The sequence below is a fragment of the Callospermophilus lateralis genome, chromosome 9, assembly GCF_048772815.1.
Source record: "Callospermophilus lateralis isolate mCalLat2 chromosome 9, mCalLat2.hap1, whole genome shotgun sequence".
Taxonomy (NCBI): domain Eukaryota; kingdom Metazoa; phylum Chordata; class Mammalia; order Rodentia; family Sciuridae; genus Callospermophilus; species Callospermophilus lateralis.
This window is the reverse complement of record NC_135313.1, coordinates 76,103,475-76,130,269: the sequence shown is the minus strand read 5'-3', so window position 1 is coordinate 76,130,269 and position 26,795 is coordinate 76,103,475. Positions and strand designations below refer to the sequence as shown.

The 26,795-nt window shown below is 37.1% G+C and overlaps 1 protein-coding gene across 3 annotated transcripts in view; it reads left to right on the top strand.

The window, feature by feature from the left end:
- Positions 1–26,795, top strand: part of Fmnl2 (formin like 2) — a 282,989-nt gene that overhangs the window by 114,716 nt on the left and 141,478 nt on the right. The window lies entirely within an intron of this gene.

Below are 26,795 nucleotides of genomic sequence, written 5' to 3'. Positions count from 1 at the left end.
TAAAGGCTATTTTTTGTTTTTAAAAAATGAAGTCTTGATCTCTTACTAAGTGTTAACTGTCCTTGCTCTTGGTTTCTCATGGTATAACCAAGCCCTGTTCTGTGGAAGTGTTAGAGAATCTTTGGCTTCACATAAGAGACCTCCCTTTCGTGTCTAAAGAGGCAAGGAATGTAATTTTGAGTTGTTTGGAATTTTTAATTTTCAAAGTTGTCACACACACACACACACACACACACACGGGGGGGGGAGGGGCGGAAAAATCCCTTAGGCTGTTGTTTTCTTAATTTTATCTGAGTTGGTCTTATGTTTTGCTCTTTGTACTATTTGAATAGCCAAGGAATATTAGTTTAACTCCCTTGGCAATTTGGGACCAATTTGTCTTTTGAAAAATGCAGTTAGAAACCAGTATGTATATATTTTTAAACAAAACAAAACAAGGCTGTTCAGTCCCTCATTTGATCCTCCTGAGGAGTGAGAGGCTGTTTAGATTGAGCAAGTAAGATATATTTATTCTTCTTGACAGAGAAAGCCAAATTATTTACCAGAAAGCTCTTTAGTTTCCTGTACCTAGCACTAGACTGCAGGGTGCCTTAAAAAAAAGTGAGGGACCAAAAATAAGCAAAAGAATGAGCTCTCAGTCTAATCCACGTGGGGGTGGGAGTCGGCGCCTGGGCATGGTTCTGTGGCAGCCCCACTCCTGAGCTGGAGCCAACATTTGTTTCCCTGTGGTTAGATTTAGAAACTTTTAACCCTGCCTTCTCACACTCCCTGAGCTTTATAAATAGGAACCTTTTCATATACAAGATCTCTTGGGGGCCTGTTGTGAGCCAGTTTGGAGCTCTGAGGGAGGATGACTTTTGGGATAATAGTGCTCCCCAAGCCCACCTTAGTGTGTATTTTAACCCAGCTTTGGCTGCATAACAGGAACTCTCCAGAGAGTTTCTGAAAGTTCTGAATATCAGGCTGTCCCCTTACTGACCAAATCATAGTCTTGGGTGTGGGACCCAGATGGCAGCATCCCTCACCCTGCCCCACTGTGATTCCAGCAGCCAGGCAGCCCTGAGACAGGTGATGACATCTGCTCTAATCTAAGGCTAGATTGTGCTCTTGCCTTTTCAAAAGGAGCAGTAGATAACTTTCCACTTCAAACACAAAATGACTGTATAATAGGAATGTTCTTATTATGTTAGGTTATGATAGTACCGTCAAGCAGAGTGATTTTATTCTCCATTTAATCTACTCTTTCTACATTACATAGCAGAGATTTTATGAACCAGGCATATCATAATTTTCCTTGATGGAAATAGAAGCCTCCCAGTGGTGTCCTGAAGTCTTTGAGTACCGTGAGGTAGTACCTTCTAATTACTGTTAATAAAAGGTCAATGGGTTCTAGAAGTCCAATTAGTGTATGTTAAACTACTTCACATCTCAATTTGTGCTTTTTCATGGAAGTCCACAACTCTTGTATTAATATTTCCAATTGCAAACCCTCAAAAATTTTCTTTTAAAGTGACTCATTAGATTGGCGGAGCCTATTCAGACTTGAGCTCCTGACAGCTCAGCCAATGGGAAGCTACTTACAGTATTTCATTTCTCTCACTTAGTGTGAACATTTGAGTTTTGGGACAGAAAGTCCAATGTTTTCACATGCAGTTCTTTCCAGATAACACCATGAGAGTTAGAAAGATATGACATAGGCAATATGTTTATTACCTTTCCAAATTCCAAAAGAATTGTGAATTCTGAAAGACATCTTGTTCTAAGTAACTCAGATAAAGCATTGTGGACCTATGTCATCATCTTGCCAGTTCTGAGAACACATTTGCAAGCACATCATTATCTGTACTCCAGCTCTGCTACTGTGTAACCTTGGGAAAGTTACTTGACCTTTCTAAGCCTTAATTTTCCATCTGTAAAGGGCTACTGTGAGAATTAAGAAAAATGATGTACATAGAGCATTTTGAAAATAGAGGTTTCAGGAAGTTGCAAAGACCAAAAGTTCTCCTTTTGGGAACTATAATGGCACACAGCACATTCTTAAGTATGAGTTCCTTATAGGTAGAGGTCCTTTGTGTATTATAGTGACTCACAATAAAGCGCTTTTTGAGCTGTGGGCCAAGATTGGATTTGAAATCTGTTTAGTAGGTGTGACCCTGTGACCACTTATATAGAAAAAAAAAATACATTAATAGAATAAAAACGTTGGTGAACCATGTGAGGCTCTTTTTTTGTGTGTGTGAATTTTTTAATACTAGCACATTTGTATGTGTGTTCTGAGTCATGATCCTTGCTTTGTGGGAATGGCAAATCAAAAGAATATTAAGGAGTAGATTTTTATAAATGGTAAAATGCTTCTGTTTGTTCTTTCCATCCAGCACAGTCCCTACACATGGCTTCTAATGATCTGCTCACTTTTAGTGTGCTGAGGTGGCCTCCTCTACATAGGACACACACAGTGATTCTTAGAACTGAGAAAATTATAGGGACGATTTGAGTCAAAATTTCCTGTGGCTTATACTACCCAGAAAATCAAGGCCAAGACTTTGTTTTGAGTCAGATGATCTGAATAGTTGACTTCACTCCTTATTTCATATTGCAGACTCAATATTGAAAGGTCTCCATAGAAAATATTGATAATACCCTTTTGTTGGGGAACTCTTACTGTAAGGGAGGACATAATGAATTTCTTGGACCATAGAATATTTGTGTAGCTTATCACATTTTGGATTTTCTGTCCCTTGGGAGTTTGTTTAATGATATGCCAAATTTATTTAAAAACAAACCAAGGAAGTACTATGTTAATTTGCTCTTTTTCTGTTTTGCTTTCCTAAGCCAGAATGTTAGTGACATTGTCCCTGTGCTGCTCGGATACCAGGAAAGACCATTAGCTCTATGATTCACAATTGTCTTTTGAGTGATGGCTGAGGATATTTTACTTCTAAATGTAAAGAATTTTGACTAAGTGTAAAATGAGTGTAAGTAGCTTTATGTAATTAAGAACAGTCGGCACTTATTTCATAGGCATGCTTTTGACTGAGCTTGAAGAACTGATGAAGATGATAATCAGAAGTTGGGTCCAAATGGACCTATGGAGCTAGGGAGATTTGCTTACCCATTTTTGCTCTGCTGAGTGGGAAGAGGAAAACAGAGCTATGTAAAGGCGTGCCAGTTGTCTTACTTAAGTCACTAAACCGATTATAGGAATTTTGTCTTGTGGAAGGCTACATAACACTGAATAGCATAAAAACTAGTATGAGTTTCAGCCTTATGTCGCTTATTCTCCAAGCATATAAGTCATTTAATCTTCTGAAACCTGTCTGTGAGGAAACCTGTAAAGTGAGGAAAATGTTTGTACAGAACTCACCTTGAAGAATTACGTGAAAATAAATGAAGCATGTGTGAAAAGCACTTTTGAAAACTGGTGGCTGATATTTGAATGTAAAAAGACATGTTAACAGAATACTGGCAATTAGATTCTGAGAACAGAATCTGTATCTGGTATGTTTTTGGACACATAAAATACACCTAATGTCTTGTAGCAGTTCAGTGAATTGTGAAAGTTCATTTGCCTCAGAATGACTGAAAGCTATTAGTTATTTCTTTATTTTTGATATTTAGATGTGGATATTTAGAGGATGGAGACAAAAGTTCAGTCTCCCAGACTGAGTTCTTGACACAGGAAGTGACATGAGTAAGAATGTGTATTTCAGAATTGCTTGAAGAATAAATTTTTGAACTCACTACAAAAAAGATGTTGGTAAAATGATGGATATATTAATTAGCTTGAAATATTTTTACAATGTAAACATAGTTCAAAACATCAGATTGTGCTCCAGAAATATAATTTTTTTTGTCTCTTGAATAAAGAAGAAAAATGGGACTTGATCTTAGATTTAGCATCTTAAGCGATTACTTATTTCTTTTCTTCCCCCCATATTGGGATTTAACCCAGGGGTGCTTTACCACTGAGTCACATTCCAAGACCTTTTAATTTTTTGAGACCAGACTTCACTAAGTTGTTTAGTTGCTGAAACTGGCCTGGAACTTGTGATCCTCCTGCCTCAGCCTCCCAAGTTGCTGGGATTACAGATGTGTGTCACTGCATGAAGATGTAATTACATATTTCTAGTGAGACCACCATCCCTTGAGTGGAGTGTTAAGGATGCCATGGTTTGGGAGGTATTTCTTTAATGTACTCAATCTTTTGTTTTATGAACACAATGATAACTCCTTTCCAATTATTGTGTCTTGATGGAATCCTAAGGAGCCTGTGAATGATGTAAACAGTATGGCCACCTTTTTAAAGAGCCTCTGTTGGCAACTGGTCAAGATGACCCATTCTAGGAATGGCTTTGCTTACAGTAGCAGCTCTGTGTACTATTTGATGATACATTTTTATTAGCCATTTGTGTTTATTTTCTATTTATTGTCCCACAAAGGAAAAAGAAGATGTACCAACATTTTGTAGATGGGAGACAGATTTTAATTAACTTTCACAAAGGTCACATAGCTACTAAATATTACTCTCTCAGTAGCTTGAATGACCTCTACAAATCTGAAGTCTGACAAGTGTTTCTGGAATTTAAAAAAAGAATAATATGCTGACTGAGCCATCTTTATCTCTAAGAAATAGCCCATAGAAGAGTTCGGGGCTGAGAAGTATTTGTTGTCTGATTAATTTGGGGGCCGAAATTCCTATCTAAGGAGTTAGAATGATCATTTCTGTAACATCTTGTTTGCCAGATCTTCAAGCTTTAAAACATGATTATAAACACTTTTTGTTTCTAAAAGCATGAAAATGTCCCTGGTTAGAAACAAAAATTATGGGAATGCTTTACTTTCCTGAAAAGATATCACAACTAACTTGAAACATCCCTATTTAAAAAGCTTACCATGTAGATCTCGCAGAATCAAGGAAAACTTTAGTCTCCATTTGGGTTGCTTGGAATTGTGGTACATTAATCATGGTAGGTAGCTAACTCCTTAAGGGTACAAAAACTCAGTGGAGAAGAGCCCTCTCGTCATCTGCCTTTGCTTTTGGAACTAGACTTTTCATTAATAAATTCTGAGATGGGTAGGAGCTAAAGGAGCCTGTACACACAGGGAAAGTTTTTTTTTTGTTGTTTGTTTTTTGATTTCTTGTGTTTTCAGTTTCTTTATCTTTATGTGAGGCTTGGGATAAGATAACCTTTGAAAAAATCTTCCCCAAAAAAGAATAGTCTCCAGGGTCTGATGCTATTCTGCTCTGTCCTGAACTTGTTTCTTCCTTCTTGATTCCTTCCAGTTCTCTTGCTGGGAGTCTGAGATCGTGACAAATTCATCTTGCCATAAGTGGCAAACAAGAGGGAGGCTCAAGTCTGTTGAAGATTGTTTAGGCTTTTAATCTATTTGGAGCCTCTTGGGTGCTCACCAATCCAAATAGGTGAAGTTCTTATATAATTTTGCACTGTCACATTAAAACAAAACAAAATAGTGGAGGGGAGCCAAAGAGGGACATTGAATACAGGTTGGACAGCAACAATATAAAAATGTTTTGGATTCTTTATAATTATGGTCTGACATGTTTCCAGTAAAGGTATATTTGGTTAAACAAGTCAGTATGTGGTTTTATATATATATACACACATACACACACACAAACTATATGCATGTAAACATAGCAGCTGCTAAATTTAATGCTCCAGTGTTGCTTCATACTGCATGTGATTTTTTTTTTTTTTTTTTTTAATGAGTCAGCGTGGCCTGCTAAACCAAGCTTCAAGAGCCTTGAGTACTTGCTTAAGTTCATCTAAAACACATGGAGAATTCACAGGTAGAGGCTATTTTTTAATAGGAGAACCTTTGTTTGCCAAATAAGAACTTGCACAGACCCTAAATATATAAACCAATTAAAATCTAAGCAGTTCAGTTTGCCTGGGCTCCCCTGGGGCCTCTATGGGACCTTGGGGACGTTATTTACGTTATTTGAAAAATTCTGATGGAAAAATCTTCCAAGAATCATGATAAAGAGGTAAGATATACCAAATAACAAAATTATAAAATACCACACAAGTATCACAGTGGTGATTTGTTTTTGAAGTGTAATGAGACTAGTTCTGTACTTAGGAAAGCATTTGTGTTTAAAGTTGGATGATCTCAAATGTTTATTATATGAGGTGTGATGTCATGTGAGAGTTGAATTTCAGAATGTATATTATTGCCTCATTCACTGAAAAAAGTATTGGGAAGACAAAGATGAATTTTACTAAAAAAAGCCAATATAGATCAAGATAAGCAAACTAAAGGTTAAAAGTTGTGGCCTGATGAGTTTCAAAGCAATATATTCAAATTACTGTAGATATGTCTGAATATAAGGCAACTCCCTACTAAGGCAACATTCTATATTCTTATGAAGAATATTTAAAAATGAGGTTTGAATGTTTAAACTTGGAATGTAGATGAAATAAGTAAAAGTGTTCAATTGAGTTACATGTAAGTAGAAAATAATTAAAACATCAATTTAGAAAATTTTGTATTTTCATAAAGTGGTTTCATTTAAACTCAATGATTGCTTCATCTTCAGCCTCTTGATCACCAGAACTACCTTTTGGCTGCTGTTATAGTTACATAGCAGATCATCTTCATTTCCGTCTAAGTTTGTTAATATGGTACTTTTTGAGACTGTATGGTATTGCCTTCATATTTACCCTCTGGCTTTGGTGCTTTAAATTTTAAATCATCTATGTGTTGTCAAAAAATAATAATTTGGAAAGAGGAAGATCTTAAGTACATTGGTTTTTGAATATATAGTTGGAAGATGAATTTATGGATTTTGTGGATTACATTATTATTTTCTTCCTCCTTTTGCCATGTGACTTAAATTGCTTAGAGTATATTTTCTGCTGTACTGATGTTGGGCTTGACCAACATTTATTTTGTTTGAGCAGTGAAATAGAAATGTTTGGGCTTTTATGCTTCTGTGACTCATAAAAAAATATTCCAGGGTTAGATACTGCCTCTTCAGCCTAGATCTCAGAATGAGTCAGATAGTAGACCTAATTCTTGTTTTCAGCAAGCAGTCTACAATTATTTAAGCTGCATCATTCAATAAATGCTTAAGGGTCTAGCAGATCTAATCTGACTACTGCAACTCACACATTTACTAGTGTTTCTGTTGTTTTTCTTGAGTCTGGATTAACAGAACCAGAAATTACATCAAGATAATTTAGATAATTTGTAAATCAGAAATAACTTTGCAGATACTGACCTCTACGAAAGACTCTGTAGTAACCTAGGATTCTTGACCATATGAGTTTTCAGGAATACAGCATACATGAAAACCAGATGCATGCAGTAAAAAATGTATTACCAGCCTTGCGTGCAGCGTTCATTTTTCCAGTGAGACCTCCAAAGGGCCTATGAATAGAAGTCTGGTGTTTTCTTCTTCGATGACTCATTTTTGAGTACGCTAGGAACAAAATTTTGGCCTTTGTTTTAGGCATAGTTTCAAAGTCTCAGCACATTCATTGAATTTTGTAACTTACATGCACATATATGCACAAGCACCTCCAATGGTTGTCTGCAGATTTTAAGCATATGTGGGTGTTTGTGCATAGTCAGTTTGCCTCTGTTTAAATAAATTTATTGTATGACCTTTTAATGTTCTCTAAGGAAAAGTAAACTTCTATATGAAAAGTTTTTTTTAAATGTTCTTCTCAGAAGAGTTTGAGATGAAATATATTTGTCTGCACTTATCTACTGTTTCCCCAGTTTATAATAAGATTTAGATCCTCAAAGTAGATTATTACATTAAAACTATCCAATATATTTACTTGGTCAAATTTTAACCTGCTTTCCTTTCATTGCAATTCTTTTTTTTTTTTTTCCTGTGATTTACTTGATCATTGCCTTTGAGGTAGCACTTTCAACAGTGAAAAGACAAGGATTTGGTCTTTTTATTATCTCCACCCCAGTTTCACATAACACTCATGTGGGGAGCTTTAAAAAAAAATAGTGATGCCCAGGCTTCCTCTCTGGGATTCTGATTTAATTGGTCTGGGTGTTTGTTATTTTTTTAAAGCTTCCAAGGTGATTCTAACCTGTCATTGGACTTGACAGCCCTTCATACACTTACAGCCTTCCTGCAAACTGTATTACCAAAACTAAGCAGTTCAGGGTAAAAATCTATTTTATAAGTAGGATTGTCTAGTTAGGTCATCTTCAGTGTTCGGATTAACCAGATAGCTGAGCTTCTAGGAAATTGGTGACATGTTTGCAGTTATTTATTTCCTATTTTCGGTCTGCTTTTCGACTGTTCTTCGTAGGCTGTCGGGGAAAATTGGTTGCATCAATAAAACCTTACTGCTAGCCTGGGGATAACTACTTTGATGACTCCAGCCATTTAGGTAGTGCTCGAAGGTGACTTTTAAATCATACTGTCTCAGTCAACTTTATGGATACTGATTTAAATAGTGGTAAACTTTCCCCCATGGAGAGGACTTGCTCAGGTGACTTTGGTTACACTGAGCACAGTAGATCCTTGTTGGGTATTTGGGAGTGAGCAGCCTTCCCTCCCCCCCCCCCCCCCCACATGCCTAGGTAAATAGTCAATGACAGGCCACAATAAAAGACTCAAATACCTAAATGAACACTAAGTTTTAAAAGGAAGAATACAAAGCCAAAGCATGTAGAAAAAAACAAAAACAAAAAAACCCCAAAATATCTATAGAATTGGAACTGTGTATTTTCTTTTTTAAGGGGAGGATTTTCTTTCTCTCCTGTTAGCCTAACTGCATATGCATGAGTTCCTTTCCATTCATATCTGAAGCTGTGCATTTGTCCTAATTCATTAGCCAGCCAGACTCCTGTACTGTAATTCGACAGTGTAGTGCAGTGAGTCTTTTTGATTAGTTCTTGCTTTTTCTCAGATCCAAATCAGTTTGTGGGGAAGTCTGTGATCATTTTCTTGAGATTGACTTTCCATATGGTCCAATAATCCCACTACTGGCTTTATATCCAAAGGAAATGAAATCAGTTTGCTGAAGAGACAGCTGTATTCCAAGATTCATTGCAGCCATGAAATGTAAATAACCTGAGTATTCGTCAGTTAAGAATGGATCAAGAAAATGGTACATACACAAAATGGAATACTATTCAATCCTAAAAAAAAAGAACAAAATCCTGTTATTTATGACAGTGTGGATGGAACTGATCATTATGTTAAGTGGTTTAAGCTAAACACAGAAACATGGTATTATAGGATCTAACTCATGTATAACCAAAAAAGTTGATTCTACGGAAGTGGCAAGTAGAATCGTGGTTATGATAGACTGGGAAAATAGGGGGAGGGAAAGATGGGATAGGTTGATCAAAGTTGCTAAGTTATAGTTAGATAGGGGCAAGAAATTCTAGGTGCTGTATTGCACGGTAGGGTGACTGTAGATAACGGTGTACTATATATTTCAAAGAGCTAAAAGAAGGGACTTTGGAATTTCTCAACAGAAAGAAATGACAATCTTTGAGATGATAGATTTTTTAAACCTGATTTAAACATTATAAAATGGGTACATGTATATATTGAAATATTACAAGGTACCCATTAATATGCATAATTTTATGTTAGTTTATAAAAATATATTTTGAAATGCACACCCCCACCCCACCCCCCAAAAATAGATTTGACGGGTTTTGAATGTGAGACAGTGTGCTTCTGACTATAGGTTCTGGATTCAAACTTTTTGGATTTGAATTGTGACTGTTTCACTTAATAATTGAGTTAGCCAGTTTTTAAATTTTATTTTCTAAACCATGTTTTCTTCATCTACAGAATGGGAATATTGATTATTTTCTACCTCATCCAGTGGTAGTGAGGATTAAATCACATGTTTCAGGATGTGATTTATTAATAATAATAATAATTACCTAATAATCACCACTATTAGGACTGGTATAACTGCTACTTCTCTAGAAGAGTTATTACTCTTTTACAGTATTATAAAACATCAGAGAGACTGAGGTCATTGGTAAATTCTTATTTTTTAATTTTTATTGGTTATTTTTAGTGATACATGAAAATAGACTCCATTTTGATATAATTATATAAGCATAGAGTATATCTTGTTTTTTGTTAGGACCCCAGTCTTATGGATGTACATGATGATGAGATTCACTGTGGTATTCATATATGTACAAAGGAAAGTGACGTCCAACTCATTCTGTCTTTTTTCTATTCTCCCTCCCTTTCCTTCATTTCCCTTTGTCTAATCCACTGAACTTCTATTTTATGAAAAAGGGTCAACTTTCTTTGCCAAGGACTTCTGAGTTCTTTTTTGGGGTCTTCTATTTCTTGATTTAAAGGCTTATCTCTGTAGTTATAGGCTCATTGAGAGCAATTCTCTTTTATTCTCCCTTAGAAAAATTTCCCCCCATCCCTGATGCAAATTGTTTTTGTGCATCTGCTGTATTGAATATGTGAACCTACTAATGTGAATCATAGGGGACAGTCCTATTGCCACAAGAATTTGGTAAAGACTGGACATTGTTTTTTCATGATACATTGATTTAAAAAATCTCGGAGTGTCTGGAAATTGGAAGTTTAAATGTTCTAAGTTCAAGTCTGTGTCACTGTAGTCTCTGACTGGAAAGTCATCATTTCTTTTAACCAAAAGAATGTGCTGAAACAGTAGAAGGTGTTGGTTAAAATTAGAATGAACTATTTCCATCGCCAGAACTACAGACTTGTTAAAAAAAAAAAAAAATACTGAAAGAGCTCTACTAGCTTGTCCTTGTGGGTTCAAGAGGTTTTCTATCCAGTTCAGCTAACTACAGTTGGATTATGTTCTGGGTTTGGCACATGCCATGTGAATGGCAGGAGTTCTAAGAGTGGTGGTGAAAATTCATAATTCACAATAATGGCATTGTCTTATCTGGATTCCTGGTGGTCTCTCTTTTCACTCCCTCCTGAGGCTGAGCCCAGGAAAGGATTCAGTGTTGATGTTACCTGCATTTAGTAGCTCATTCCTGTGTCCGGTGCTCCCCAGCTCTCCTTTACTAGCAGCAAGCTTACCAGGGCTCCAGCACCTTAACTGCACACATATGTTCTCAGGCTACTTATAGGAATTTCTCATCTCTTGAAGTTATTTATTTATAGCTAATAACATTTGATGCCTCTTGAGAACCTAAGAAATGCACACATAGTTTCCATAGAGAGAAAAAAGAAAACAAAAGCAAAAACAAAAACAAACATACCCACCCACAATCCAGGATCCTGTTTTTGTGTAAGGAAGATGGAGTTTGCGTGAGCAGGACTCTAAAGATGAATTTGTACAGGATGCAGGTGTGGTTGCTGGGACTTAATGGATCTGTACAGATGGGGCCAGACCATGGGTCTTCTAGACTGGTTAATTGCATTGAGTCAAGCTGTTGTTAGAAGCTCAAGGACGTAGTTTCCTTAGGTAATGCTTTGGTCATTTCACATGCAGTCTATTTTGGCCTATCCTTCGCTCTCATGCTCAATGCTAATAGTGCCACCAGTATGCAGTTCCATATCTTCTCAGCTTTTCCATTCAATACCTAAAATTTACAAAAGGACTTTGAATATTTGCCATTGTCTTGGCACCTGACACTTCCCCCGCCTCACTTAAATAATTTAAAAAATCTCTAAATATTGCTATTTTCTCAATGAACAAGCCTAGTTAAGAAGAAAGATCAGTGGCATTAGGATTTAAGTGTACACAGTAATATAGGAGAGATTTTCTTTTTTTTTTTTAAATTATTTATTTTTGAGATTTTCTTGACTGAAGGGAAAAAGATGCTCTTGAGGACTTGGGAATGTCTGGTCCCTTGACGTTTCCTGTCTTGACAAAAAGCCAGATAGCACTGTTCTGGGGGTGTTCACAGTAGCTCTTATATATGAGACATGGTCATTTTCAAGGCTACTCATGAGTAGTAAAACAGTATGTGGTATTTGATGTCTATCTTTTATTTTTGAAATAATGTTTTAAAATATTTAAAATATTCTGAAATGAGCCATTTGCAACCATAAATGGTTGTGATGTAGTTGATGATTGTTTGAAAACTGAAATTGTGTCCTGTGTACAAAGTGTTATGCTAAAAAGAGTTTTTTTTTTTTTAATATATAAATATGGTAAAAGTACTTCATGAAAGTGAAAGCCAGTGGCTATCTCTGAGTAAAGCTGTTGTTCTCTCCTGCCTTGGCTCATTTCACCTAACAGGTATAGCAAAAAAGCAACCAGATCCCCCATTTTATAGGCAGAGAATAATTTACAATGACACTTAGTAAACTTGCTGTGAAAAGAAGCCTTTAAAAAATTATTTATTAAACTTTGCTTCTGGCTGTGTAGGTACATGGGGGGAGTATTCAATTTTTGAAAAAAAAAATTCAAGGTAGGATTCTATTGTATAATTGGAAAACTCCTCATCTCTGAGTATAATGGCTTGATTTCATGGAAAGGATGAGAACATGGATATCTTGAGGCCTAAAAGTAATAGATGGCCAGGGATCCTGCTGGTCCCCATGGTTACCAGGAGCTGGGCTCAAGTGGCTTGTTCTCCTGAACAAGCCTGGGTCAGGATATTCTTGTCACCTATCTGCTCTTTGGTATTTGCTCTCTTTCTTCAATCAGTTAAATAAATTGCTGTAAAATTAATATGATTTCCAGGATGTTCCCCTGCCACACTGAAGGCTTGTGTGTGTCACAAGACTTCAGCTTCCTGCCACCGGCTATTAAAGGGGAACTTTTCATTCTCTTAACAATATTCAATTCTTTCAGGAGCTATTTACATAGCTGGGGCTGGTTAATAGAGAGCTGGGGCTGGGCTGGAATCATTGTGACTTGGAGATAAATTTGGGGGGTTATTATGAACTGTCCTATAAAATAAGACCTTAATTAACTAGGATTACTTGGAGAAAACGTAGTTTCTGGTTAATTGAATTTTCTTTTGAGTTGAAGGTTAAACGCTTTACCTTTTCTCAACTGTTCTTATTAACTTCCCTTGTTTGGCTTTGACATTCTAATGTCAGGATTTTAAAAATAAGTTAATGTTTCTTTGAGTTGTGCTGTAACTGTATTCAGAACTTTGTTATGAGTTATAAATCTTGTTATTCAAACCTTACTTTCTGCAGGGTGCTCAAGGCTTGGCTGCTGAATTCCCTGTTTTTTTGAAGGAAATAAATCCTTCTTGTGTTATTTTGTTTTCTTGCATCTTCCTCAGCTTGAGAGTGAAAACACTATCTCATGCCTAGCACCAGTAGGCCTAGGTATTTATATAATCCTACTATTTGAAGGTTTACAGATACTTTAGCAAAATGTTACAGAAATGAGTCATTAGGAAACTGCATAACTTAATATGTAGATCTTTCTTAAGTGCATGTTGATTAAAAACAAATTATTTTTATATTAGTAGGTTGTTAGGCTGGCTCTTCTGCATAATACAGACAATAAATGCCTCCAACAAACATTTACTGAGCACCTACTCTGACCTCTTTATATACCACTTTCAGCAGTTTTAGTATCTGTTAATGATGTCACAGCATAAATGTATTAACCTCTGATAACCTTTGCATAAGTCTTATTTTCTAAACTCAGCAGAAACTTACCCCTGAGGGAATTTGTGGTCATAGAAGTTTTTTTTTATTTCTTTGTTTGAAATTAGTGTTGAAATTTTTTGTGAGCTTTCCAACTTTTTTCTTTTGCACTCCATACTTAAAAAAAAAAAAAATAATTTTAGAACTTAAAACACTTTTTTTTTAATCATAAATAATAGATATCTCAGAATTCACAAAGTTTTCCTGAAAGTAAATAGGGAACTTAGTGAAAGGATTACTATAATTTCTTCTAAGTTAATTTTTAATATTGACTTTCAAATTTGTCATTAAGAATTTAGTGTCTCCACCAGGCACAGTGTCACAGGCCTATAATCCCAGCAATTTGGGAGGCTGAGATAGGAGGATTGAAAGTTCAAGGCCAGCCTTAGCAACTTAGTGAGACCCCCAGCATCTTAGTGAGACCCTGTCTCAAAATGAAAAATAAAAAAGGGCTGGAGATGTAGCTCATTGGTAAATCACCCCTGGGTTAGATCCCTGGTCTCCCCAATCCCTGCCCCCATCCCCCCAAAAAAGATTGAGTGTCTGCAAGTAAAGGGAGAGTTTATATCATCATTTATCGATAACAGAGTCAAAAATTAGGAAGTAAGCAAGTGTAAAAGTTCACATTCTACATTTGCTTAAGTAAAATAGAATCTATTTCCATAATGGCTTCTCATCTTTGTTCTTGATCTACCCATATCATAACTATTTTTTTAAAAAAAGTCTTAAAAACTATACATGAAAACCTGAAGAAAATGTGGGAAAGGTTAACATTTGACAAGAAGTGGTTCTGGGTTTGTTGGGGTAATGCATTATATTTCTATTCTTTTTTTTTTTTTTTTTTTTTTTTTTTTAAAGAAAGAGTGAGAGAGAGGGAGAGAGAGAATTTTTTAACATTTATTTATTTATTTTTTTAGTACTTGGCAGACACAACATCTTTGTTTGTACGTGGTGCTGAGGATCGAACCCGGGCCGCATGCATGCCAGGCGAGCGCGCTACCACTTGAGCCACATCCCCAGCCCCTATATTTCTATTCTTATGTGCATTTTAGATATAATAAAACACTTTTAGATGAATTATTTTTTTTAGAAATTTATTTTCTACATATCTTGGAAGTGTTTCATCTTAGGATGGTGAAATGATTGGACCCTATGCTGAGTTTTGTTGAGATTTGTGATTTTAAGATGTTAAAGTAAATTTCACACTTTGAAGATGAAGCAGTCTGCTGCTATCAGTTCCTTATAAAGAGCTCACCTATGGGTGGTAGTAGCAAGTGTCATATTTGACAATTGAGGGCAAGAGAGAGGTCATACCATTGTGGAATCCTTAGAGCTAGCAAATTGGCAGACTCTTTTAACTGCTCAAGCCTTTGTGTTTCATTGGCAGTGAAGCCTTGGTCACAGCAGTAATACTTGTTAATCAAAAGTACTTTATTTTTCTAAGATATACTGGTCATGTAAGAAAAATTAATTATACTGAGATAACAAAGAATGTCCTCATCATATATTCATGTTGAATCCAAATCGTGTATCTGTCTATATATATGCATTTAAACACAAAATCATGTGTCCAGTTTGTATATTTTCACAGTATGTACGTACCTTCCTTGTGATTTGCCTCCAGAACTAATAGCTACGTTAATGCCTGTGAGTTAAGTTAGATTGACTTGAAGCAATCTGCCAGATCCTGGCAAATGATTTTGGTGTCTGTTGGGGTATGAGATGAGGGGGTGTGGTGTTGTCGCACTGTTTATAGGGCAGGTACATTAATTTCACACCCATTTAGTTATCTCTTCCTTCCACTGAAATGACAGAAAAGGAATAATTTCACAGGAAAGAGAAAAACCATTGTTAGTGGGCAAGAAATAACTGAGCAATTTCTCAAATAGTTGCCAACTGGGGTCAGAGGAATGCTGTTGTAATAATCCTTTCCATAAAAAAAGATGAGGCCATTAAAGAAGGGGAAGCAGCCTAGATCTCTGAACACTGGACAGAGGGTGGGTGTTGTCATGCCCTGGGATGGAATAGGGGTCCATTGTGGAATCCAGTGGGCACCCTCCCTATACCCCAGTGGGAAGAGCTGCTGGTGGGTCTGTGCTCACAGGCTAATCCCCTGAGAAAGAACTCTCCAAACAAAGGGAAGCTCTGTGGAGGAAGAGGAGTAGGGGGCTTCCCTGTAGTGGGGAAGAACTGAAGGTTCAGGGAAGGACGGAACAACAGAATGATCCCTGGCTGCTAAAACAGAAGGGGAAAGGCAAAGACCCATATGGGAGGAAATGCCCACTTGGAGTAACGCTTTTTTTACTTGCATTTCTGGCCCCAGCTTGCCTGGCATCTTTTTCTTCATGTCCTTCACATTAGCATGTAAGCATCTATACTTCAGCCTTACCTGTTGAGGGAGGAGTCAGGTGCAGAAATGGCTTACGCTGCAGTGGAGGAAGTTCTCTCCGGCTGTCTGTCCCAATAAAACATGTGAACATCTAGAAAATGTCTGATGTTTGAGGAAAATGAATTGCTGCATGAAGGAAGGGTCAAGATAAGCAGAATAGCTGCCCTGGAGCCACCAGGAAGGCTGATGGTCCTTGTGCTTACTGCGTATACATATGGCACTGTAATGATCAAAAGGGCAGAGCAAAGGGCTTGGAGGAGGCTGCAAGCTTCAGTTAGAAGTGTTTTTCTTGGCATGGGGTGGATATGGGAAATGGAATGTGAACTTCCTTCTCATATATGTTGATCTGATTTCATTGATTATAGTGAAGATTGTACAGTGAAGAAAGTTTAAGAAAAATGGGTGGTTTGCATCTTGAGCTTAGGAGATGGTATCAAGTTGTTATTGGGAAGATGACCTGCCTAGATTCTACGTCAGAAAGCATGAGTGATCGTTTTTGTTTCTAAAGTTGTCAGCCAGAATACATCGAAAGTTTCTTAGTCATTTTAACTGAACTAAAAGCATATAAAGATTTTTAATTAGTATCACGTGAGCAAAGGAAAGGTATAAGCTTACCTTTGCAGTACTCCCTAATTCAGAAAAATAGATGCTGATCTAGTTTTGCCTGTTACTGGGATAGATATAAAAATTACATTAAAGGCTTAATGTTAATTTTGCCATGGTAGAGGTGGTGCAGAAACTTGAAAAAAAGGAAGGAGGAGAGAATTAGGAGTAGCAGTATGCATTCAGCAATAGGGAATGAGTTCAAAATAAGGAATTAGAGATGGGAGGTGGTTAGGGATTGGGAGACAAGGCAAAGAAGTATCAGATTATTTCTGTTCATTTTTTCTTTGAAAAGCAAGAACTTACGGGGCTGGGGATGTGGCTCAAGTGGTAGCGCGCTCGCCTGGCATGCGTGCAGCCCGGGTTCGATCCTCAGTACCACATACAAAACAAAGATGTTGTGTCTGCCGAAAACTGAAAAATAAATATGAAAATTCTCTCTCTCTCTCTCTCCCTCTCTCACTCTCTCTTTAAAAAAAAAAAAAAAGAACTTACTGCATTATGCTCAGACACAGTGTGTGAGGATTTAAGTTTCCTGGTATGGTTTATGATATACCTAGACATAAAATTTCCTGGAAGTTTTTGGCCTCCAAGCTGACTTCTTGACTGTTGTGAGAGAGCCAAGAATTTAACATCTCTGATGCATGCAGAGGCTGCACATGCTTCTTCTCAGCTTTTGCTTTCCAAAGTGTGTGTGTGTGTGTGGTGCGGGGGGGGGGGGGGGGCGGTGGTGGCAGGGCAGAGAGATTTACAAAGTCTAAACCACATCGTGGTGGTGGTGGAGCCTGGTCTGTGTTTGGGAATTGCTTTTCATACTGGCTTGACATTCTGTTTTCAGTATACAGTTCACAGATTTGAAAAAACACACACACACACACACACACACACACACACACACAAAAGGAAAGTTATCACACTCCAAGCAAGTTGTTTATGGATCAGTGTATGAATAAGACATCTGATTGAGAAAAGAAAAAAATACAGATGGGTGGGGATGGAAAGGCAAATGTGCTCTGTAGCTACTAGCCAAGTAGAATGTGGTTCTCTCAAAAACGGGGTAATGGGGGAGATTTCTATCAGATGCATTGTTTATTCTGTGCATCTTCCTTTCTTACTTCCGTCAGCCTCACTTATTGCTGCTGTGGTGAGGCTGGTGGTGTTATTCCCTTGCCAGTTTTGCCCCTTCCAATGTGCTGTTTGTGAGGGAGCCCAGGAAAAGTTTGGCCTTAGCTTTGCTTTTCTCAGACTGTCTTGGTGTTGCAATTTGGAAATTGCTGGTTTAGTTGATGTGTTCTGGTCTCCTCCACCCCACCCCATTGTTATGTGAAAAAAGCCAGTAAAAATGAACATCTGGCAAAGAAACTGTCCTGATTTAAGGAGGAAGTTTGCTGAATTTATGATCTCTTTTTTTACTTGAGAATAAACTGGAGACGCTGAGGAGAAAAATCTTGCTACATAGTCATTCAAGGTTCAGGGGGCCAGGGTTACTGCCTAGGCCAGATAAACACTCTATCAGCTGACAAGCCACTGGCCTGCCAGGGTGCTGCTGTTCTCCTGACTCAGTTTTGTGAAAGGACAATGGGTGTGAATTGTTAGCAGGGAGGTCTTGTTCTCTGATCATCAACCATTTTAAATAAGTTGGCCGTCCGCAATTTCAGTCTTCTAAACCCCAGCTGCTAAACCCCTCAAAATTTGCCTTAATTATCTCCTTTCCTTAAAGTTACTTAAAACATGTTGCAGTATTTTTAAATTTTTTTCCTTAATGACTACTGAAGGTGGTTTTAGAAACAAACTGTATAATAGAATGGAATGATACAGAACTAAAGTATGTAATTTTTTTACTTAATTACTTATGTACGGTGAAAAACTCTTGTTTATGTAAAAAAAAAAAGTATTAATGTGGACCTAACATTGTTCCTTTTGAAGAATTTTGTGGGTCACAGACGTTTGGTAAATCCTGGATCAGGTATGAGCCTGTCCATTAAACTCACGGTCATTGTGTGATGGCACCCCTTCATTCCATCCTCCACCCTCTGCCCCCAGAATATTTTTCTTACTCTGTGTAATTTCTTGTTAGGGTAATCTATACCTTCAAGAGTGACTGCAGTAGATTAAATCAAAACTCATAGACAGCCTATAAAAACAGGGGAAGAATTTTTTAAGATCATTTTATCAAATAGCATAGTTAGTATCAGAAATATTTCTGTAATGCTTTTCGGCAAAGGAATTTTTTCAATATTTTTGGCTTTGTCTTCTCAGTTCTCAATAGTAAACATGCTCTATTGTCATCAGAGTTCTGGTTTTTATCAGCTGGAGAATGATTTTACATTAAATGCTTTGAAATTTTTTTCTTTCATTTTAATCAATTGCTTTGTTAAATGTGATGCTTAAGAAGAGCCAGGAGAATCCTCTTCCTTATCTGCCAACATTTCCCATATTTGTGTTGAATTAATTACCCTGATTCAAAGAAGGAGCAGGCATTTTAAAAGATCTAATGTCCATCTATATGTATACACCCATATACAGACACAGACACACACGTATACACACATATATCTGTTATCCTTTGTTCCTTCTGACACTGCTTCTCACAGAAAATAAGCAGATCAGATAGTGTTCCTTTATTTTGCTCTATTGAGCTTTTTGACTGAAATTTACTTGAACCGAGAAGCAGTTTTCATGGGTTGATGAGAAAAAGAAAATAGTTAACATATTAGTGGTTTTGTTTTTTTCTTCCATATCTTTTAAAAATTATTTTGTCACCTCTAACATTTTTCTTATTTTCTTTCTCCTTCCTTTCTGCCCCACCCTGCTGTCTTTCTTTCTTTCTTTCCACTGGGGGATTGAACCTATGGTACTCTACCACTGAGCTACATCCACAGTCCTTTTTAGAAAATTTTGTGCCAGGTCTAAGTTGCCCCAACTGGCCTTGTGATCCTCTTGCCTCAGTCTCCTGAGTAGCTGGGATTATAGATGTGTACTACTATACCCAGCTTGAAACAGTTTTCATGGAAGTGATCAATAGGAATTGTATGCCTGCTACTGCCCAGTGCAGTGCCAGCTGTAATTGTAGCATATATCTGTTTTCTAGCTGTGAAGACCACATGTCTAGTTTGACCCCTGGAGGTCCTTCATGAAGTAATGCATGGTTACATTGGCCTGTAAAGTTGAGTTCTAGTTGGTGCAGTTGTAAGAGCTGTTGGAATCTAAAGAAGCAAGATATTGTTAGGCATTTATGGAAAATGTCCTGGAGGAGGAGGAACTTGAGCAGGGAGTTCACCTGGTTTTTTACTAAAACTTGTCCTCATTTTAGGTTCTGCATTTCATAGACTTCCAACTTAATATCTTTACAAAATGAACTTCAGAATTCCAAAATGATCTGTTCTCTAAATGGAATGATACTAAGAGTGCCATAAAGACTCATTTGTGATGTTACCAAACCATTTGGCTTACATATCTTATTTGCTCAATGGGTACACAGGTTTGTTTAAAAACAAAAGAACATACATACTGCTTGTTTGTTATAAGCCAGCAGCATTTCCTGGTGGAGCCCTTTTACTGTCCACCCCAGGAATGTGTGCAGCCCTGGATAAAAGCAGACAAAGCAGTTCTGGAAATGGAATGACAAATGAGGGTCACCCCGGTGTGAGGCAAGAGGAAGGGGAGACCATCTTTAGGAATGTGTCAGCCTTTTCTTTTGTATGGTGAGAGTTTTGTTAAATCAAAATTATAAGAGGCTTTGACCTTTATGTTATTATAATTCATATTTAACCCTCAGGATCTGACCCCAAATAACAAACAAAGCTCACCCAAAGCCTTCAAATTCAGAAGGAGGCTTATTGTAAAAGAAAGATTATAAACTGTGCAAAGTGAGTAGGAGCAAAATTAGTAGGGCATTGGCCATTAGAATAATGCTGCAGTGTCTTCAGAGCTGATAGGTAACTTTTTCTTGTGTCAATAATGTTTAAGTTTGGTCTAAGAAAAATAAGTATTAAATCAAGATTTCTTCAATTGCTACTAGTTTCTTACCTTCCACATTGAGAGCATATTAATTTGATCCAAGAATTGTTATTTTGGTTTAATTAATGATTATTTGAAAGATGTTAAAATCATTGTGGGCAATTTTTGTCTCAAAAATTGCATGCTAATTTCAAGTTGCTCTTTAAATTTCACACAGAATGAGAAATTTTATTTAGTGGCTCTTTGCCATGTCCTTTGGCTATCATCAAAGAAAGCCCTAGGTTTATCAGCCTTTCGGGAAAGTGATGTGAGATACTTTTGGTTTTCTGGCTCTGAGAGCATATTATCGTGACCATGAAGGTTTTATTTCATTTGGAAGAAACTTAATTATGCCTATTATGTGTCAGAGCACGTTGTGTGAAGGCAGATGGAGTCCACTGGAAGAAAATGTGCCCACTAATATAGGCAGAACCCAGTAGTCCCGCCGTGAAGTCAACTCCTTTGGTTTAGTTCAATTTAATTACCAGAAGGAAAAAAATATATACCTCCTGGGAATTCTATAGTGGAATGCCCCATTTGTTTCACTACTCCTGTTATTCTATACTTGACAAAGCCTGGATGTATAAAGGGAAATTGGAAGATCTTTTAGGAAAAGCTTTTACTAAAAATATTACTAAAAGGAAACAGGCGTCATTTTGGAAGTCACAGGAACCCTTTGAGTTCCACTGTTATTTCAGGTAATTCCTTTGAAGTAATAGGCTCAAATCATGTATAAATTGTAATGAGCTCTAATACTGTGTAGATCACATTATGAGCTATAAAGAATGCAAAGACAGATAAAACATTTATGCCCCCAAAGCCTTTGCCCTCCTCATTGGAGTAATAGAATGCACACACACACACACACACACACACACACACACACACACCCTACAGAAAATACCATTATCCTCTGCTTCTATGGGGCATTGGTTTCAGGACATCCCACCTGTATCCCTAACAGATACCAAAATTTGTTGAAGTTCAAGGCCTTTACATGAAATGACTTAGTATTTACATATAACACGTGCACATCTCCTATATACTTTTAATCATCTTTAGGTGGCTTATAATGACTGATATAAATGTTTAAAGAATTGTATTGGATTTTTAAGGAAATAATAATAAGGAGTGGGGGGAAGCCTGTAGCTTGTTCAGTACAGATGCAACCATCATACATACTACATAGCTATATGAAGAGGTAAGGTGAATAGTGTGGAAGAGAAAGAGGGACTGAGATACTGGGAGGTTCCTGCAGGTCATGCCTGTACATCATTTCATACATATGGACTCAGTATAATGCTTGGCATGAGGCAAATTCAAGTTTTGATCCTTGGAACATTTGGACTTTTTTCCCCCAACAATTTCTGATCGTAGATGGTTGGTGGGTTGGCTCTGCATGTATGGAACCTGTGAATACTATGTGCAACTGTGCTAAGTGCCAGTTGATTGAGATTCCTTGCTCAGTGCTATAAACTAGGGACTAACATGGATTGCTTTTCTGCAGCTGTATTAGTATTTTTTAACCTGTTACCCACCCATTTCATCATTAAGTTGTTAATAGTAATTTCCCCTTCTTACTAATCTCCCTTCAGCTTTGCCGTATAATAGAACCTAACCATAAACTTCTGGAATAAAGATATGACCAAACCTTTTGTGTGTATTTTTTTATTAGCTCATATCTTACAGGTGGTATGTACTTAAATTTTTTTAAAAAGTGTTTTTGGAAGCATTTCAGACTTAAAACAAAGTTACAAACTGGTGTAAGGTCCCTGTGTAACCAATGTTCCCCAAATGTTAACATCTGACATAACCGTAGTGTAATGATCCAAACTAAGAAAATAAATAGGGATAAAATCCTATTAATAGATGGTCCACTACTGCCCTTTTCCTGGTCCAGGATCCAATCCAAATCTCCACGTTATATTTACTTGTCATATCTCCTTAGTTTCTTCTTAGACAGTTCCTCAGTCTTTGTTTCATGATGTTGATCATTTTAAAGATTGCTGCCAGTTATTTTGTGTAATGTTACTCAGTTTGGGCTTGTGTGGATTCATTTTGGGTTATGCATTTTTGACAGAAATGATTTTGAGCACATATCAGTGCATCTTCTCAGCCTGCTTCTGAATTGAATATTTCATTATTTTCTAACTTGATCACTTGGTTAAGGTGTTGTCTTTCAATTTCTCCACTATAAAGCTACTGCATTTTCTTTTGTAGTTAATGGATATCTAATGGGGAGACAATTGGTGAATCCATAAGTACCCTTCTTATACTTTTGCTCATAAATTTTATCATCTGTTGATTTTCTGTCTATATTAAGTGTTGCCTGGTGTTCAAAGGGCTGTGATCTCCTCTGAGGCTTGGGGGTCCTATTCCATGATGATTGTTGGAAGAATTCAGTTCTCTTTGATTGTGGGACTCAGGCTCTTATCTCTTAGCACCTTCTCTGCCATGGGCCCTCTTCACAACTTGTAGCGTGCTTCTTTTACACCAACAGGAGTGTCGGCTGTTTTCAATTTTTCTGACTATATTGTTTTCTCTCTGTAGACTCTTTTTAAAAGGCTCAATGAACACTTGATGAGGTGAAACCCACCCAGATAATCTTCTTTCAGCTTTCCCTTATAATTGTAAGCATAGGGATTAAAATCCTACCATAATCATAAATCCTGCCCACACTTAGAAGTAGATTGTGTAGGACTTGTATACCATAGAACAGGCATCTTGGAGGCTCTGTTAGAATCCTGCTTTTACAAAGTACCATACTATTGACATTTTGTACTTTACTTATCATAGTAAAGTATTCTGAGAAAGGCATTGTTAAATTTGCTATGCCTTCCCTCTATGAGATATATAGTCTTTGCTCTTTAATCTTATTGACAAAACTTCTGGTAGTCAAGTTTTTGTTCTAGAAGTTACTTTTGTACTTCAACTATTTAAAAAAAAATTCCCTAAATCCTGTTTTTTTTTTTTTTAATTTAACCCTGTGTTACCTGAATTTGACAATTTTTAACTGTACTCTGCAAGTCTTATCTATTTCCTGTATGTTGATCAGTGAGCTTATTCTCCTTTCCTTTCTCCTTCTCCCTTCTTCAACATCTGCAGTTGTATTATTTCTGTATTGTCACATCCTACAACATAATATATCAATCTTTCATATCTGCATTTCATTGTCTTCAGCTTCTAAGGAATGTATGTTTTTTTTGTGTGGCGTTTTTTTCCCCTAATTGTTTCGTATAATTTTATGAAAATACATTATTACTTTCTTATAGCAGGAGTGTCTCCCCCTACTGCCCCCTTTTAAATCCTGAGAATACCAAGTTTGGCAGACCAAAGAAATGAAATTGAACTAACAGGTAAACTTATTTGAACATTTAAAGACTTTTCCATTCATGTGCATTATTGAAAACATGGCACATGAGCACTATTTAAGAAATGATTGAATGGATTTGGCATCTTTGTGAACTTAAAGGGCCTAGATGATGAATATGTCTTTGTAAGTCAGTAAGCACGCAGGTCAAGACCGCCTTTGGTTCTTTATAACCTAAGGAGGAAGGGAAGGGCCAATGGTATTTTTAAAGTAAAAGAACTGAGAGTTAATAAAGAGCTTTTCTGCTCTGGGAACTTGGTAAGCTTAACAGGTTTTCCTGTTAAGCCTGGCTGGGGAGTGAAAGTCTGCCCAATGGTAAAGTATTGATGAGAATGTGGATCCTTGAAAACCAATATAATCAGGATCCTTTTGAGCTCATTTCACTTCACAGGTAAAAAGTTATTGAGGCTCCAGAAAAATAAAACATGCAAATGAATGAATGAATCAGAATTTGTGTTGATAGGATTTCCCAATGCTGGTCAGGTAAGTATCCTGAGAACTTCTGCCCTGGGGCCCTCTCTTTGCTGGCTGTTAGTTTGTACTTTGGAAGGTAGCTAAATATTAGAGTGGTGGGGTTCCTAATATCTAACACTTTATATAACTCAACTCTAGAACTTGTTGTAATCAGGACTCCTAGTTAACAGTATAACTCAGAGAGTCATCCAACTCCGAAAGAAACGATTAGAATGGAGATAATGAGTAAAGGGCCTGACTTTTGAAAAAATTTCCTGTCTCTGTTATTGGTCCTTTAGGAGTAGTACAGACTTTTTTCAAGGTGTGTGTTTTTTAAAACCAAATTGGTTCTAAACCATTTGGGAAAGCTTGTGTGCTTGTGTGCCAATAGGTTTCTCCCAGCAGATGGTTGGCACACTTGACCATCACCCTTCCGGGCTTGTGATTGTAACAAGAGTCTATTCTGCAGCACAAGCCAAGAATACACATAATATACTTATTTGTGTATATATTAGCTAGCAGTGTATTCAGCTGTTTTTGTTATTTTTGGTAATTTGGTTCTTTTGGTTTTCTGACACTGGTTCTTGGAGAATTGAGTTGTACTGTGTTGGCCAAAACCCAACTCTAGATGCCCTGAAGAATTCATCAGAGTTTCAGCCTGGAGGAAGTCTGTCTGCTTTCTCTTTTGCGCGGTCGGCAGAGAGAACGTTGACCTCTGAAGCAATGTTGGGTTTACTTTATTAGAGCTCACCCGATGGTAATGAAAGCAGAACAGTGGATTAGTGCTGACTTCAGAGCAGGACAACTTGGGTGGGGGAATCTCAGAAGAGAACATGTTGTTAAAGGCAACACCCAGAGGAAAATTGACAAACCATGATAAGAATTGTTGGATATTTCTGGCCCACCAAGAAATCAGGAGGGTGAGCATTGTCCGTTCAAACAAACTTAGATTAAGAAAATCATCGATTCTCCTTTGACAAACTTAGCTTTTATCAAAAAGAAAAGCAGGACTGACTCTAGACAAAATTTATTGATGGGTAAAATGTATTATTATTCTATTTATTTGCTTCATTCAGATCCACCTAGTTAAATAAACACTATCATCTACCCCCTTAAAACATTTTCTAAGAACCCACCTGAGATTTGTTCATTTGAACAATCAATACCCTGCAGCTTGCTTCAGACATATCCCCTGTCCTCTGCCACACTCAGGATCCCAACAATGTCTTAAAATAGGGATCAAAACCCAGATATCTTCAGGGGTAAAGTAAGTCCCTTAAATTAGTAAAATCTGCCTGGATTTGAGACAAATGGGAGTGGTGGGGCCTTGGCAAGCTGGAGAGTAAATTCTCTGAGCGAGTCAGGCGCCACTCAGCTTTAGCCCATGTTGGCAAGGCAGGCCAGTGTTTTGAGGCCTTCCAAATTTTCATGAGAAGATGAAAATTTGCATTCTTATGTGAAATCTTCCACATTGCTCATGGCATTTGAGAGTACAGAAAGTTTTGTGGGCAATAAAAACAACTTATGCCCTTGGTACCCCCTCTAATCAAACCTCATATGGTAATAGTTCTCAAATAGGAGTCTTCAACATAATATGCTTTCCTTAAAGCTACATTTCTATAAGGATTGTCTTTTCATGCTAGGATTTTTGTCCATACTATATTGTTGATGCTTACGCATGGAGTTGCTCTTAAAAGATGACTTGGGACAGGGTTAGTGTCTTCCTGTGTTCAGTGAAACTTGGAGGATGACCTTCCTAAAAGATGACTCAGAACATGTATTTCCAAGTTTCCCGAAAGACATATCTTTTAACTTAAAAGCCTAATTCTTTATGGACTGATATTGAGAGCTCCAGATGGGTTGATGGCATCAGTAACCAAAGTTCCATTTAAAAAAAAAAATATCTTGAATGAGTGGCCAGTTCACATGCTCTCGATTAAGCCAGCCAGCTTGCCCTGATGCCTGAGAAGCAAAATTCCTCAGGCAATCCTGCCTTAAGTGGGAAGGTCTTAGGAATATTTATACAGAATGGAGCAAAGAGCCTGTTTGTGTTCCTGCTTTAGAAAGTAGAATATTCTATTTCACTCAATATAAATTTGCATAGCTTTTTTTCCCCTTTAAATTCAGAGAAATTAATTGCCAAGTTTTCTTCATCTAAGAGGAAGATGGCTATAAGCTTGGGTATTGGGGATGTGCATATTATTGTGCTTCTCTAGTGCAGTTCTGTGCACCCCTCATGACTCAAATATTGTGGTGATGTATGGTATATACTTTGTGATTCAAATGTTCTAGTCCATTTAAATTTTATAAGTTATAGTTTTCTGAATGAGAAATTGGTAATAGATTGTATTTTAGCAAGTATGGGAAAGGACTCAGTTTTGTGTCCCATTTGAAAG